Genomic DNA, 14,016 nt, shown 5'->3' on the forward strand with positions numbered 1-14,016 from the left:
TGTCATTTACTCAGTATTTAGTACATCCTTCCTAAATTTTCTAAGGAACAATCATAAAGAGTGCAGATTATATTCTTCTGCCTGAAGAATGACACATTCACTGCGCTGGTTAGTGCTTATGTGCCAATTATAATTATAGACAGTGCTACAGTATATCAGTGTTTTTCTCAAATTATGTTCAATGTACTTATAGCTCTGATGAGACTCCCTGTAATCGCGTGGGGCGACTGTATCAAACATCATGCCATTTTGGATAGTGAGAGTAAATACCTCCCTCACTCATCGGTATAAATAATATGAATATATAGCACCTTGCTGTGTTCATCAATTTTGCAAGATATGAATGCATCTTTTAGGGAGAGCACCTTCTCTACCATTACGTTCAATTTATCCAGTTCAGGAAAGGATAAATACATCCCTTCTTAATTATAGGTGACCAGGCGATTATAGATTATAAATTATACAATGCTGGCTTAATTACTGCCTATGGAGATATAAACATATTAGATTGTCTGTGCTAATTGTTCCCAAATGGTACAGATTCTATGGTGTTCCCTATAATATCCATGTATCTGCTGCACAAATTGATATTGAAAAACTTGATCTATTGGCATTTATTAAGTTGTATCATAAATATCTCCATATAACATAACATATCTGGAGTTTGAGAAGGGTAAATGCGTCCTCTTTTAATTATAAATAACCAAACGGTTATAAATTATAAATTGAACATTGCTGGGTTAATTACTGCCTCTGAAGATCTACATGTACTGGATGATCAGTGCTAATTGTACTCAAATGGCACAGGTACTGAGGTACTTCCTATAGTGTCCATATATCTGCTGTATAAATTGATATTGCAACACTTGTTCTGTTTGCATTTGTTAAATTGTATCATAAGTGTCTCCACATGACTATCAGGTAGCCTCAAAGATTGACTATAAAATATTGTTACATTCCTGTCTGTTTAAACTCCAACACTGCTTGTCACTACTTACTCACTAACATGGATTGATCCACTGGCCATACAAACGTGTTTTAATACTGGAGCTTCACAACTGCAATTTCTTTTTTTCATCATATCGTACATTACGAACATTATCCATCTCTGTCACGGAATACGGACTTCAGCATTTTTTTGTCATAGCTGTTTCAATATACAAGTCCTAATTGTGCTGTTACTGTGAGTCAATTAACTGAGCTATTACCTTTTATGTTTACCTATTTGCTCTATATGTATTATCCCACAGTTTTTTAAATAAATTACGACAGATTTTTTACTGTTACGTTGGCTCTCTCTATTGTTATTAATATTTATTTCTGAAATCGAGCGCAGCCATTTCTTTTTTTCTTGTACATTATTGTTCATGGATACTTTCCTAAAGTTGATTTATTCCCTGCTACCATCATTTTTCGCTCCCTTAAATACTTACCTCAGGGGGTCCCCAATTATCGGCATACATCATACCAAAGACTGAGGGCATTCTCGAGCCGATTTACTTCTACTTTTACCTCAATGGTACTCTATAATTACATTAACATTGAGCCTGACTTTATGGAACACTTATGTGGCCCCCACTTTTATGGCACATATTATATCAGATATTGAGGTTATCTTCAGTTGGTTCACATTTATTTCTGGGTAATCCAAATTCAGGTAAAGAGATATTTACGAAATCAAAACAAATGAAACAACTCATATGGCCTTCATCTTTGGAACTCATTTATAGTGGACACTTACACTGTAGATTATATCATTATACTATTCTCCTTTCACCTCCCTTCCTATCACTTTTTCCTGTTTATGCACCTTTTCATTGTTTACAGTGATATTTATTCACTTTTACACAATTATTGTTTGATGTTTTTCCCCTCCCCCTTCCTATTATAATATATTATTAGGTGGTCTTAATACACGGTATATCCTCCTTATTCCCATCACTCTTATCCCTTGCATTTTATGATTTATTTTTCCTATATTAATATTTTTTTCACCAATTAGGTTTTTATAACATAACTAAAATGCATTACTTCTGCTTTATTTTATTTTATATCTATATGTGACTGCATTCCATCATAACCGGGACATTGATCTGGTCCCTTTAGACCGAATATTTATAACTAACAATATTCTTTCTACAATTAATAAGGACCACGTATTTGATTAATATCTATTATTGGAAATAAAGTGTTCCAAAGAACATATATCTATGTAATAATGTGATTATAATCCCCATGTATAGAATCAATAGCATTTAGTAGGAGGAAACAACTTTTATTTACTCTTTGCGATTAATGTGATACATGTAATTAGCTTGTATGAAAGAACATTTATACATGGGGGATCCATGATTAATCTGTTATAATTTTGACAAGCCCTCATTGATATTTTTATTTGCAATATCGAATCCAGCGAATGACCAATACCAAATATTGGATGAAAATTACGTGTTAATTCTCAACTCTTTATTTATACTTACCTGTTACAGACTATCTTACAGTATTTTTCCTATTCTTATGAGGGAATGGTCAATTCTTGGAATGCCCACAAATGTATGACTTATATTTTAGTATGTATGTGCTGTAACCCTGAGGGATTATGTACCATACAGAATACAGGATGATATTGATGCTGAACATGCATACTAAAAATAATACCATCAGTAGAATTATATATGCATTATGTGAGACGAGTGACACCTAATGCTTTATGCTAGGTTGAACAAACTAAATTAGGGACACCAAAAGACGGATCTCCTTATCCAAACATAACGTATGAAATACCTTAACTAAATTACAGTTATACAGAGGAAGGGGCACGGACAATCAATAGTGTCCGGGAACGCGGTGCGGCTACTAGCCGTTACCATGGGGACTAAGGTATCCCATGATTGGCCGCATGGATCATGTGATCGCCATTATAGCACAGTGATTGCGTAACAATCACATGTGACTAGCTAGACTGCGCCGATTGGACAACGGTGATAGCTTAAATATTATGCCAGGAGAGGCATTCTGGTTCAGCCCTGACAAAGCTGTCAGAGTAACGGCGGAACACGCGTGTGGGCAGCGTGTGTCCGCATGTTGTCTATGTCCTTACTCATATAGTAATTGAATGTATAACCAGTCCTAATTTATGTGTATAGTCAGATTCTAATAGCATTTATAGCATGGAATAGCAGGCAAACGGAACCTTATATGACAGAGATCGGTATTCCTCCCAATGCTCATTGATAATGCAATCAGTGTCATACTAATTATTCAATGCTTTGATACAATCTAATGAAAGATTAGCAACTGCCTGAATCCATCAGACATGTGCTGTATATCCTGATAAATACCTCTCACGTGGGCTGGTCCATTCACCGGGCGTCCCCGGTCAGGTATCCTGCGTTGCCCAGGATACCAGACCGGGGCAATGCAGGATACGTGAGAGGTATTTATCACTGATTGATCCACTGGCCATACAAACGTGTTTTAATACTGGAGCTTCACAACTGCAATTTCTTTTTTTCATCATATCGTACATTACGAACATTATCCATCTCTGTCACGGAATACGGACTTCAGCATTTTTTTGTCATAGCTGTTTCAATTTACAAGTCCTAATTGTGCTGTTACTGTGAGTCAATTAACTGAGCTATTACCTTTTATGTTTACCTATTTGCTCTATATGTATTATCCCACAGTTTTTTAAATAAATTACGACAGATTTTTTACTGTTATGTTGGCTCTCTCTATTGTTATTAATATTTATTTCTGAAATACAGCGCAGCCATTTCTTTTTTTCTTGTTCATCACCATACACTATAACACATATAGTTGTTTGGCTAGCGCAGTAGTTCAGAAATTATTTTTAATTCATACACATCCTCTGCTGAGGCGCTTATTTAGCAGTTAATCCATTCTGGTTATGAACAATAATGTGCCTGGTTGAATAATCTCAAACCTCCACAAATATAGATCAACCCCAGAGTACGATGACTGCTATCGGAGGAATTTTTATGCCAAGAAGGGTATATAGCTGTTGGATTCATTTAATCCATTGGGGTATAGACTATCCAAAAGAAAGATCATTTTGGTCTCAAAACGAAGTAATTCTTGATCCAGATCACCACCGCGTATCCCCAACTGTATGTGTCTCAGACCAAAGTCCTTGAGACCCTTTGGGTCACTGTTGTGATAATTTAGGAAGTGTCTTGCTACTGGTTGTAGGGTTTTGAAGTTGGAAGTATCCTTTTTAGCATTACGTATACTCCCAATATGCTCTAAAATTCTGACCTTCAAAGGTCTGATGGTTTTCCCTACATATTTTTTGTGACATGGACATTCTAGCTGATAGACAGTTCCCACAGTTGTGCAAGTGACCTTTGGAGAGATCGGCCATTTTTTGCCAAACTTATCAAAGAAGTATTCAGTGGGGACCATATGCATACAGGCTTTGCAATTACCACACGGTGATGAACCTATTGATTTGGATTTCTTCTCTGAAAGTTTGGTCAGATGACTATGAACAAGTCGATCTTTTATATTCCTGGACCTTCTCCAACTCGCTTGAGGTTTTGTAGGTAAAACCAGAGATAAATCTCTGTATATCTGGAGTATGGGACAGTGCTTTTGCAAACTGTTCATAATCCCTTTCCATTGGGCATTAAAAGTGCCTATAAATCTTATAGGTTCTTCTCTGAGGGTTTTTTGTTTGGGTTTTAGTAAGGTGTCTCGTTCATACGTGCTCACCTCTCTAATCGTACGGTTGAGACGTCTCTTACTGTAACCTCTTGTCTGGAGGCGTTCACTAAGTTCATTTTGTCTGACATGAAAAGCCTCATCAATGAAACAGTTCCTTTTTATCCTCAGTAATTCCCCCTTTGGTATTGCTCGAATAGTAGCTGGGAGATGAGAGCTCTCTGAGTGTAGGACACTGTTTGTCGCTGTAGGTTTTCTATACAGGTCAGTTGAGATATTTCCTTCGTCGTTGATATGTATAGAAATATCGAGGAAGTTAATAGAGGTCTGACTAGTCTCTAGGGTTAATTTAAGGTTGAGATAATTGATGTTCAGGATTCCAATGAATTCCTTCAATGTTCTCAGTGGCCCCTCCCACAGTATCAATATATCATCGATATATCTAAGATATATCAATATGTCGTCTGTGTATTTTTCGAAGACTTCCTGGAATACTGCCTCCCTTTCCCACCACCCCAGGTAGAGGTTGGCATACGTAGGGGCACAAGCTGTCGCCATAGCGGTGCCCCTCACCTGGAGGTAGTGGTACTCGTTACAGGTGAAATAATTTTTAAGGAGAATGAATTCCAATAATTCGATGATGAAGTCACTCAACTCACTATGGGTCTCCATACTCAGGAAATATTTTGTGGCGGCAATCCCCTTATCATGGATAATGCTAGTGTAGAGACTAACCACACTCCTGGGTTGACACTGAGATTGTTTAATCGATTTAAGACGTCCATTGTGTCACGGATATAGAAGGGTAAGGCGATCACATGTTTGCGGAGATGGTAATCTACAAAGGTACTCGCTTTTTCAGTTAGACTACCAACTCCCGACAGGATGGGTCTGCCAGGTGGCTTCTTTTCATCTTTGTGTACCTTGGGCAATAAGTACATGGTGGGAGTCTTAGGTTTAGTCACTGTCAAAAAGTCAAAATCCTTTTTATCAATGATTCCATTGTCAAAGGCACATTGAATCATGCTGTTGTATTGGCCCAGAAATGTAGTTGTAGGGTTGAAACTGAGTCGTTTGTAACAATTGACATCATTCAGTTGTTTATTCAACTCATCTAGATACATATTCCTCGGCCACAAGACTACATTCCCCCCTTTGTCGGAGGGTTTGACTATAGTGTCTTGCCATTTGGATATTTCATCTAGAGCAGATCATTCCAACAGACTCAAATTGTCATCATAACATTTGTGGTGACTAAATAGTGAGTCTAGATCCTTGGAAACTAATTTCTGAAATACTTCTACTTGGGGGCAGAGACTGGTATCTGGAAAGAACTTGGACTTTGATCTTATTATTGATTTATTCCTGACATCATCTTGGGATGTTGCTACCACAGCTGATTCATTCGATAGCTCTTCCAAGATTTGTAAAGCCATCAAATCATCTGTATCAGCAAAGTTTCTCCCAGATATCTCTTTTTGGAGTTTTTGATTGATAAAGGATTTTTTGAGGAGGATCTTTCTGATGAATAGCTGAAGGTCTTTTTCGCATTCAAACCTGTCCATAGTCTGTATTGGTGAGAAGGATAGACCTTTGCTTAAGACAGAAATTTGTTCAGTTGTCAAATTCTTGTCTGTAAGGTAGATAATTCTAAGGTTATCCAATTTCTCACTTCCAGATAATCTGGAGTGAGTTATTTGTATCTCCTCCTCTCCCTGGGTTCTTCTCTCCAGTCCAGGTAATCTCTTTTTCTTCTTCCTCCACGAGCTCCGCCTGGTCTTTCTCCTTCTGTATCCGTGTGTAACCGTGAATATTTCTGGCCTCTTCCTAAAAAATCACGTCTAAAGGGCCTTCCACCATTACCGCCTATGGAATTTTCCCCTTCTGAGAATTCCGCCTCAGATGTTGAGTAATTAGCTGAATATGTGCCTATTCCTTTGTGTTGGCGTATTCCATTTATATACCCTATTTGAAGCATAGTCTGTCTTGTCACGTTGGAATTTGCAACGTTTCCTTTCTATGATCTCTTTCTCGTGTTCCTCAATGTCCTTCTTAAACTTGTCATGCTTCTGTTGAAAAGCTTCCAGTGATTCAAAGTTCTTAAGTCTTTCACTCAATAAAGATATTTGACTATTTAATTGAGTGAGTATGAGTTCATCATGTCTCATGAGGATTTTGATGAGTTCTTTAGAGCAGTTAGTGAGGGCACCCTCCCATTCTCTTTTCAAACCCTCTGTCGCAAGTTCAAAGGCTGGGAATAGTTTGGGCCTAATGCCACGTGGAATCAAGTTATGTTTAAGATCATTTTCAAAAGTACTCCTATTCCACCTTGTTTTGTTCTGTCTCATCAAGGCTACTTTTAGGCTATATAAGTCATCTGACCAATTTGGATCATTGGTAAACTGGGAATCAGGATTCATATTGAATACAGAGTCCATGTCTTTTTTAAGTTTATCTCTTCTATTTTCTAAGCATTTCGTTAGACTAAATGTCGACATTTTGACTCAGGAGAGGTATTGGTTCCTTATAAGGAAATAATAAATTCTATTAGGCAGTTAGTCCCAAAAATGGGGGGTGCTAGATACTATGGTGAGAAACTGGTGGTTTACCAGTAAGATACAGGAAAATGGAGTTGTATCTGCACACACACAATTTATTGATACAAATTATGGAACAAAAAGCTCCAAAATGGCCCCTATTAATTGCAGGTATTTACCATTGCTTTTGGGGGTGCTACCAACTACAGCTAAAGTTAGTCAATAGTGAGAAAGAAAAGGCTGTATTGTCGATGCACAAGAAGAGGGGTGACTTGGTTGTCACAACCCTCTATGGAAATTACTAAAATTTAACTTTTATTAATGTCAGGTTAAAATAGTGTGACAATGACTAACACACAAACTATGAGTACAGACGAAACATAGAGGTTAAAATCAAAACATATACAACACATACCACAAGTGCAATTGGAAATAATAAATGTGATTAAAGATTAAAAGTGTGTCCGCGTGTTTATTCTTATGTCCAATTATGTAGTATAGCTCTCAATCTCAAACCAGTCAGATAATCGGTGTCAGCAGTTAGTCTCCATGTATTCACATAACCATTTATTAATGTATGTGGTATCAGGACTATCTCACTCATATATTTGTACTTATGGCTGAAAATATATCTCCAATAGCATATGTAATATGTTCTGCAACAGAGAGGTCTGTCACCCTCCCCAATCTCAATGGGGTTACTTGGTGACACTTAAATAAGTCCTACTCAATCTAGACTATTTGTGTCCCAATATACGACCTTGTTGGGAAAGAATGTCATTTACTGTATATATGTCATTTATTCAGTATTTAGTACATCCTTCCTAAATTTTCTAAGGAATAATCATAAAGAGTGCAGATTATATTTTTCTGCCTGAAGAATGACACATTCACTGTGCTGGTTAGTGCTGATGTGCCAATTATAATTATAGACAGTGCTATGGGGACAGCTTGTGCCCCTACTTATGCCAACCTCTTCCTGGGGTGGTGGGAAAGGGAGGCAGTATTCCAGGAAGTCTTCGTAAAATACACAGACAACATATTGATATATCTTAGATATATCGATGATATATTGATACTGTGGGAGGGGCCACTGAGAACATTGAAGGAATTCATTGGAATCCTGAACATCAATGATCTCAACCTTAAATTAACCCTAGAGACTAGTCAGACCTCTATTAACTTCCTCGATATTTCTTTACATATCAACGACGAAGGAAATATCTCAACTGACCTGTATAGAAAACCTACAGCGACAAACAGTGTCCTACACTCAGAGAGCTCTCATCTCCCAGCTACTATTCGAGCAATACCAAAGGGGGAATTACTGAGGATAAAAAGGAACTGCTCCAGTGATGAGGCTTTTCATGTCAGACAAAATGAACTTAGTGAACGCCTCCAGACAAGAGGTTACAGTAAGAGACTTCTCAACCGTACGATTAGAGAGGTGAGCACGTATGAACGAGACACCTTACTAAAATCCAAACAAAAAACCCTCTGAGAAGAACCTATAAGATTTATAGGCACTTTTAATGCCCAATGGAAAGGGATTATGAACAGTTTGCAAAAGCACTGTCCCATACTCCAGACATACAGAGATTTATCTCTGGTTTTACCTACAAAACCTCAAGCGAGTTGGAGAAGGTCCAGGAATATAAAAGATCGACTTGTTCATAGTCATCTGAACAAACTTTCAGAGAAGAAATCCAAATCAATAGGTTCATCACCGTGTGGTAATTGCAAAGCCTGTATGCATATGGTCCCCACTGAATACTTCTTTGATAAGTTTGGCAAAAAATGGCCGATCTCTCCAAAGGTCACTTGCACAACTGTGGGAACTGTCTATCAGCTAGAATGTCCATGTCACAAAAAATATGTAGGGAAAACCATCAGACCTTTGAAGGTCAGAATTTTAGAGCACATTGGGAGTATACGTAATGCTAAAAAGGATACTTCCAACTTCAAAACCCTACAACCAGTAGTGAGACACTTCCTCAATTATCACAACAGTGACCCAAAGGGTCTCAAGGCCTTTGGTCTGAGACACATACAGTTGGGGATATGCAGTGGTGATCTGGATCAAGAATTACTTCGTTTTGAGACCAAAATGATCTTTCTTTTGGATAGTCTATACCCCAATGGATTAAATGAATCCAACAGCTATATACCCTTCTTGGCATAAAAATTCCTCCGATAGCAGTCATCGTACTCTGGGGTTGATCTATATTTGTGGAGGTTTGAGATTATTCAACCAGGCACATTATTGTTCATGGATACTTTCCTAAAGTTGATTTATTCCCTGCTACCATCATTTTTTGCTCCCTTAAATACTTACCTCAGGGGGTCCCCAATTCTCGGCATACATCATACCAAAGACTGAGGGCATTCTCGAGCCGATTTACTTCTACTTTTACCACCATGGTAATCTATAATTACATTAACATTGGGCCTGACTTTATGGAACACTTATGTGGCCCCCACTTTTATGGCACATATTATATCAGATATTGAGGTTATCTTCAGTTGGTTCACATGTATTTCTGGATAATCCAAATTCAGTATGAATAAAGTGTAAAAGACATGAGGGAAATCGAAAAGTAGTTGCCTAGTAGGGCGCACTGGTATAATTTATATTCTGATATTTAATTAAAACTTAGCTTTTATTGCTTACACCTTCTAAAATATCCCTTTTCTCTGGGGATTTACACAGCAAAACATAGAGGTTAAAAATTTAGACATATACAAACATGTAGTAAGTGAGAAGAAATAAAGATAAATGTTAATAGATTTAAAAAGCGGCACTACCACATATAACTCCTAATGTGGTGTAGAAATAGAATTTGTAGTGCCCTTGTGGATCCAGATATAATATCCGATCAGATCACTCAGTACTATTTATTCAATATTGATGCAGCCTATTTTATACTAATGAAATATTGCAGAGTAGAAAGATGTATGTCTAATTGCAACCTGGTGTTGTGAAATTATCATGTGAAAAATCACTTATCCCAATAAATCTCTTTTGCAGATGTGATGTGTGTTTATTGTGTGTACGTATAATCTACATGTTTTATTCATTTTATACATTCCACACCATCACTACATATATATCTTGCTGACTTTTTATTGGGAAAAGGTGCCCCACAGGTAGGTGCCCCTACAATAAGGGTCAAAATTGCTAGAGAAATGTGTCTTTTATTTTTTTATAATTGGGTGAATTCCACTTATTCATTTCACATTTTATAGATTTTTATTGTAAAGATACCATGGATTAATGTCCCTGTAGTAAACACTAGTCAAGGGATATGTCACAGAATTGTGCTATCGCTCTTAAATTACATAGGTGACAGTTCTATCACTCCTATACACTTGCCAGCATTTACTTATCCAGTGATACTTTCACTTTAATGTTGTAGCAACCTGTATTTGCGATAAAATGACACAGGAATGATATTGCTACATTACTGTTATTATTCTGGCTGCACCTGTGTTTATAATTAAACAATGTATCAAGTTACACAATACACTTCACTTGTGTATCACTGGGTTCTGCTTAGAGGCTAGAGAGTGTGTACTCAATCACTGGTTCAAATCTTTTATATTAATAAGTGGAGCACAATATTATGTATAATTACCATGAATCAACTACTATCACTATAGAATATGGTAAGTATAGTATTTAGTTGCCACGTGCTAAATATAGCACCTGAGTAAGTGAATTTCAAAGTGGCCATGCAGTGCTGCTACTGACATACACACATGTTAAACAATGACATCATTCCTTTATGGTCTGTGTCGGAGTATCTGATCAACTACTATCACTATAGAATATGGTAAGTATAGTATTTAGTTGCCACGTGCTGAATATAGCACCTGAGTAAATGAATTTCAAAGTGGCCGTGCAGTGCTGCTACTGACATACACACATGTTAAACAATGACATCATTCATTTATGATCTGTGTCTGAGTATCCGAATTGTTATACGGTTTGGACACTCTTGGTAGTATTCCCTGATAACCTATCCTGACCCTTGCATTCGATTGCTATCATCTCAATATTCGAGGGTGTCAGAAAGGTCTAGAGTAACTATCTATATAATAATTTCTACACCATTCAATACATTATTAAAGAGTGTGGCAGGCCGCTGAAACGCCAACGTGCACGTTTCGCTGTATAGCTTTAACTAAGCTGAACCCGATTGCCTTCCGTGAGCATAATTTCTAGGATTGACCACAGCCAATCATATGCCAGATGCAGATCATGTGAACTGTTCCGCCAATAGTGGCGCATCCGCGTCCCATTCGGGCACTGGTCACATGGGCAGTGACGTTAGCCTGCTCCGATCACGTGGTATCCGACGTCACTCGTCAGTCCATGGTTACAATGTAAACACTCGGCCCGATCATGTGGTTGGGTCCTTTGAGGTCTCAGTGTGTACTATTCTATTTATTCTACAAAACCCAAGAGAGAGGCACAAAATGTTGATGCACTTAAATAAAACATGGTACTGTTAAGTACGTATTCCAAATTCAGGTAAAGAGATATTTATGAAATCAAAACAAATGAAACAACTCATATGGCCTTCACCTTTGGAACTCATTTATAGTGGACACTTACACTATAGATTATATCATTATACAATTCTCCTTTCACCTCCCTTCCTGTCACTTTTTCCTGTTTATGCACCTGTTCATTGGTTACAGTGATATTTATTCACTTTTACACAATTATTGTTTGATATTTTTCCCCTCCCCCTTCCTATTATAATATATTATTAGGGGGTCTTAATACACGCGGTATATCCTCCTTATTCCCATCACTCTTATCCCTTGCACTTTATGATTTATTTTTCCTATATTAATATTTTTTTCACCAATTAGGTTTTTATAACATAACTAAAATGCATTACTTCTGCTTTATTTTATTTTATATCTATATGTGACTGCATTCCATCATAACCGGGACATTGATCTGGTCCCTTTAGACCGAATATTTATAACTAACAATATTCTTTCTACAATTAATAAGGACCACGTATTTGATTAATATCTATTATTGGAAATAAAGTGTTCCAAAGAACATATATCTATGTAATAATGTGATTATAATCCCCATGTATAGAATCAATAGCATTTAGTAGGAGGAAACAACTTTTATTTACTCTTTGCGATTAATGTGATACATGTAATTAGCTTGTATGAAAGAACATTTATACATGGGGGATCCATGATTAATCTGTTATAATTTTGACAAGCCCTCATTGATATTTTTATTTGCAATATCGAACCCAGCGAACGACCAATACCATATAGTGGATAAAAATTACGTGTTAATTCTCAACTCTTTATTTATACTTACCTGTTACAGAATATCTTACAGTATTTTTCCTATTCTTATGAGGGAATGGTCAATTCTTGGAATGCCAACAAATGTATGACTTATATTTTAGTATGTATGTGCTGTAACCCTGAGGGATTATGTACCATACAGAATACAGGATGATATTGATGCTGAACATGCATACTAAAAATAATACCATCAGTAGAATTATATATGCATTATGTGAGACGAGTGACACCTAATGCTTTATGCTTGGTTGAACAAACTAAATTAGGGACACCAAAAGACGGATCTCCTTATCCAAACATAACGTATGAAATACCTTAACTAAATTACAGTTATACAGAGGAAGGGGCACGGACAATCAATAGTGTCCGGGAACGCGGTGCGGCTACTAGCCGTTACCATGGGGACTAAGGTATCACGTGATTGGCCGCATGGATCATGTGATCGCCATTATAGCACAGTGATTGGGTAACAATCACATGTGACTAGCTAGACTGCGCCGATTGGACAACGGTGATACCTTAAATATTATGTTGCTAAAGGATTGATAAATCTGCACAGAATAGGTTTAATGATATTTGTATTACTATTGTAATATATTAAACCAACATAATGCCTACTGCATGGTAAAGTAATTTCAGCAATGGGTTGGTGGTGCTCCCGGAAAATAGTTCAGAAAACTATATGGAAAATGTGGTCTTAGGAAAAGAACGAAAGACAAAGAGCTGCTATATGTCTTTTCCAGGGCACACTTTGAAAAATATATGATTAGTTATAAAAATGTGGGTGAATTAATACGTAACTTTTATTGTGATATACTTACTAAGAGGGAGGAAGCGAATAAACAAATTTGAGGCGAAAAAATGTTTGTTTAGGAGGGCGAAAATATGTTTACTCCCTTTATGTATCAAACAAAGAAAATTTTTCCTTTTGTTTCTGAATTGAATAGATATTAATGGGAGTAAATAGGCTCCAAGGGGTTGAGTTATGCCATACCTGAGTATCCAAGTCAAACAGAAGACCCGAAAGTGCACACAGAGCTGGAACGGCTTATTGATATGAGAATAAAATACCTACGGTACCTAGTATTCCCTGGTGGTCTCCCAACCGGGTACTGACCAGGCCCTGCAGTGTATGGCTTCCAAGATCAGACGAGGTTGGGCATACTCAGTGCGGTTTGACCGTAGGTGAGTGAGTCTCAAATTATATGCAGTCAATTCCAGTGTGTGGTTATTTCGGGCAAATATAATAACTGAGATGCTCTAATGATAATTGCTCCCCTAAAAATGTAAGGGGAGATGAGGATGGTACTGTGCAGTGGAAAAATAGACCTTTTTCAATTTGGTATTTGTTTAAACCCTTATAGGGATCTATCATTAGTGATCCCTAAGGGATGGTGTCTCCACTGAGTATTCGTGAAAAGTCACATCACAGCTATGTATTCAA

The 14,016-nt window shown here is 37.2% G+C and overlaps 1 pseudogene; it reads right to left on the reverse strand.

Moving 5' to 3' along the window:
* Positions 1-13,640: 13,640 nt before the first annotated feature.
* Positions 13,641-13,759, reverse strand: LOC134912619 (5S ribosomal RNA; annotated as a pseudogene).
* Positions 13,760-14,016: the final 257 nt, after the last annotated feature.

Source organism: Pseudophryne corroboree, chromosome 4 (assembly GCF_028390025.1).
Source record: "Pseudophryne corroboree isolate aPseCor3 chromosome 4, aPseCor3.hap2, whole genome shotgun sequence".
In the NCBI taxonomy this organism is placed as follows: Eukaryota; Metazoa; Chordata; class Amphibia; order Anura; family Myobatrachidae; genus Pseudophryne; species Pseudophryne corroboree.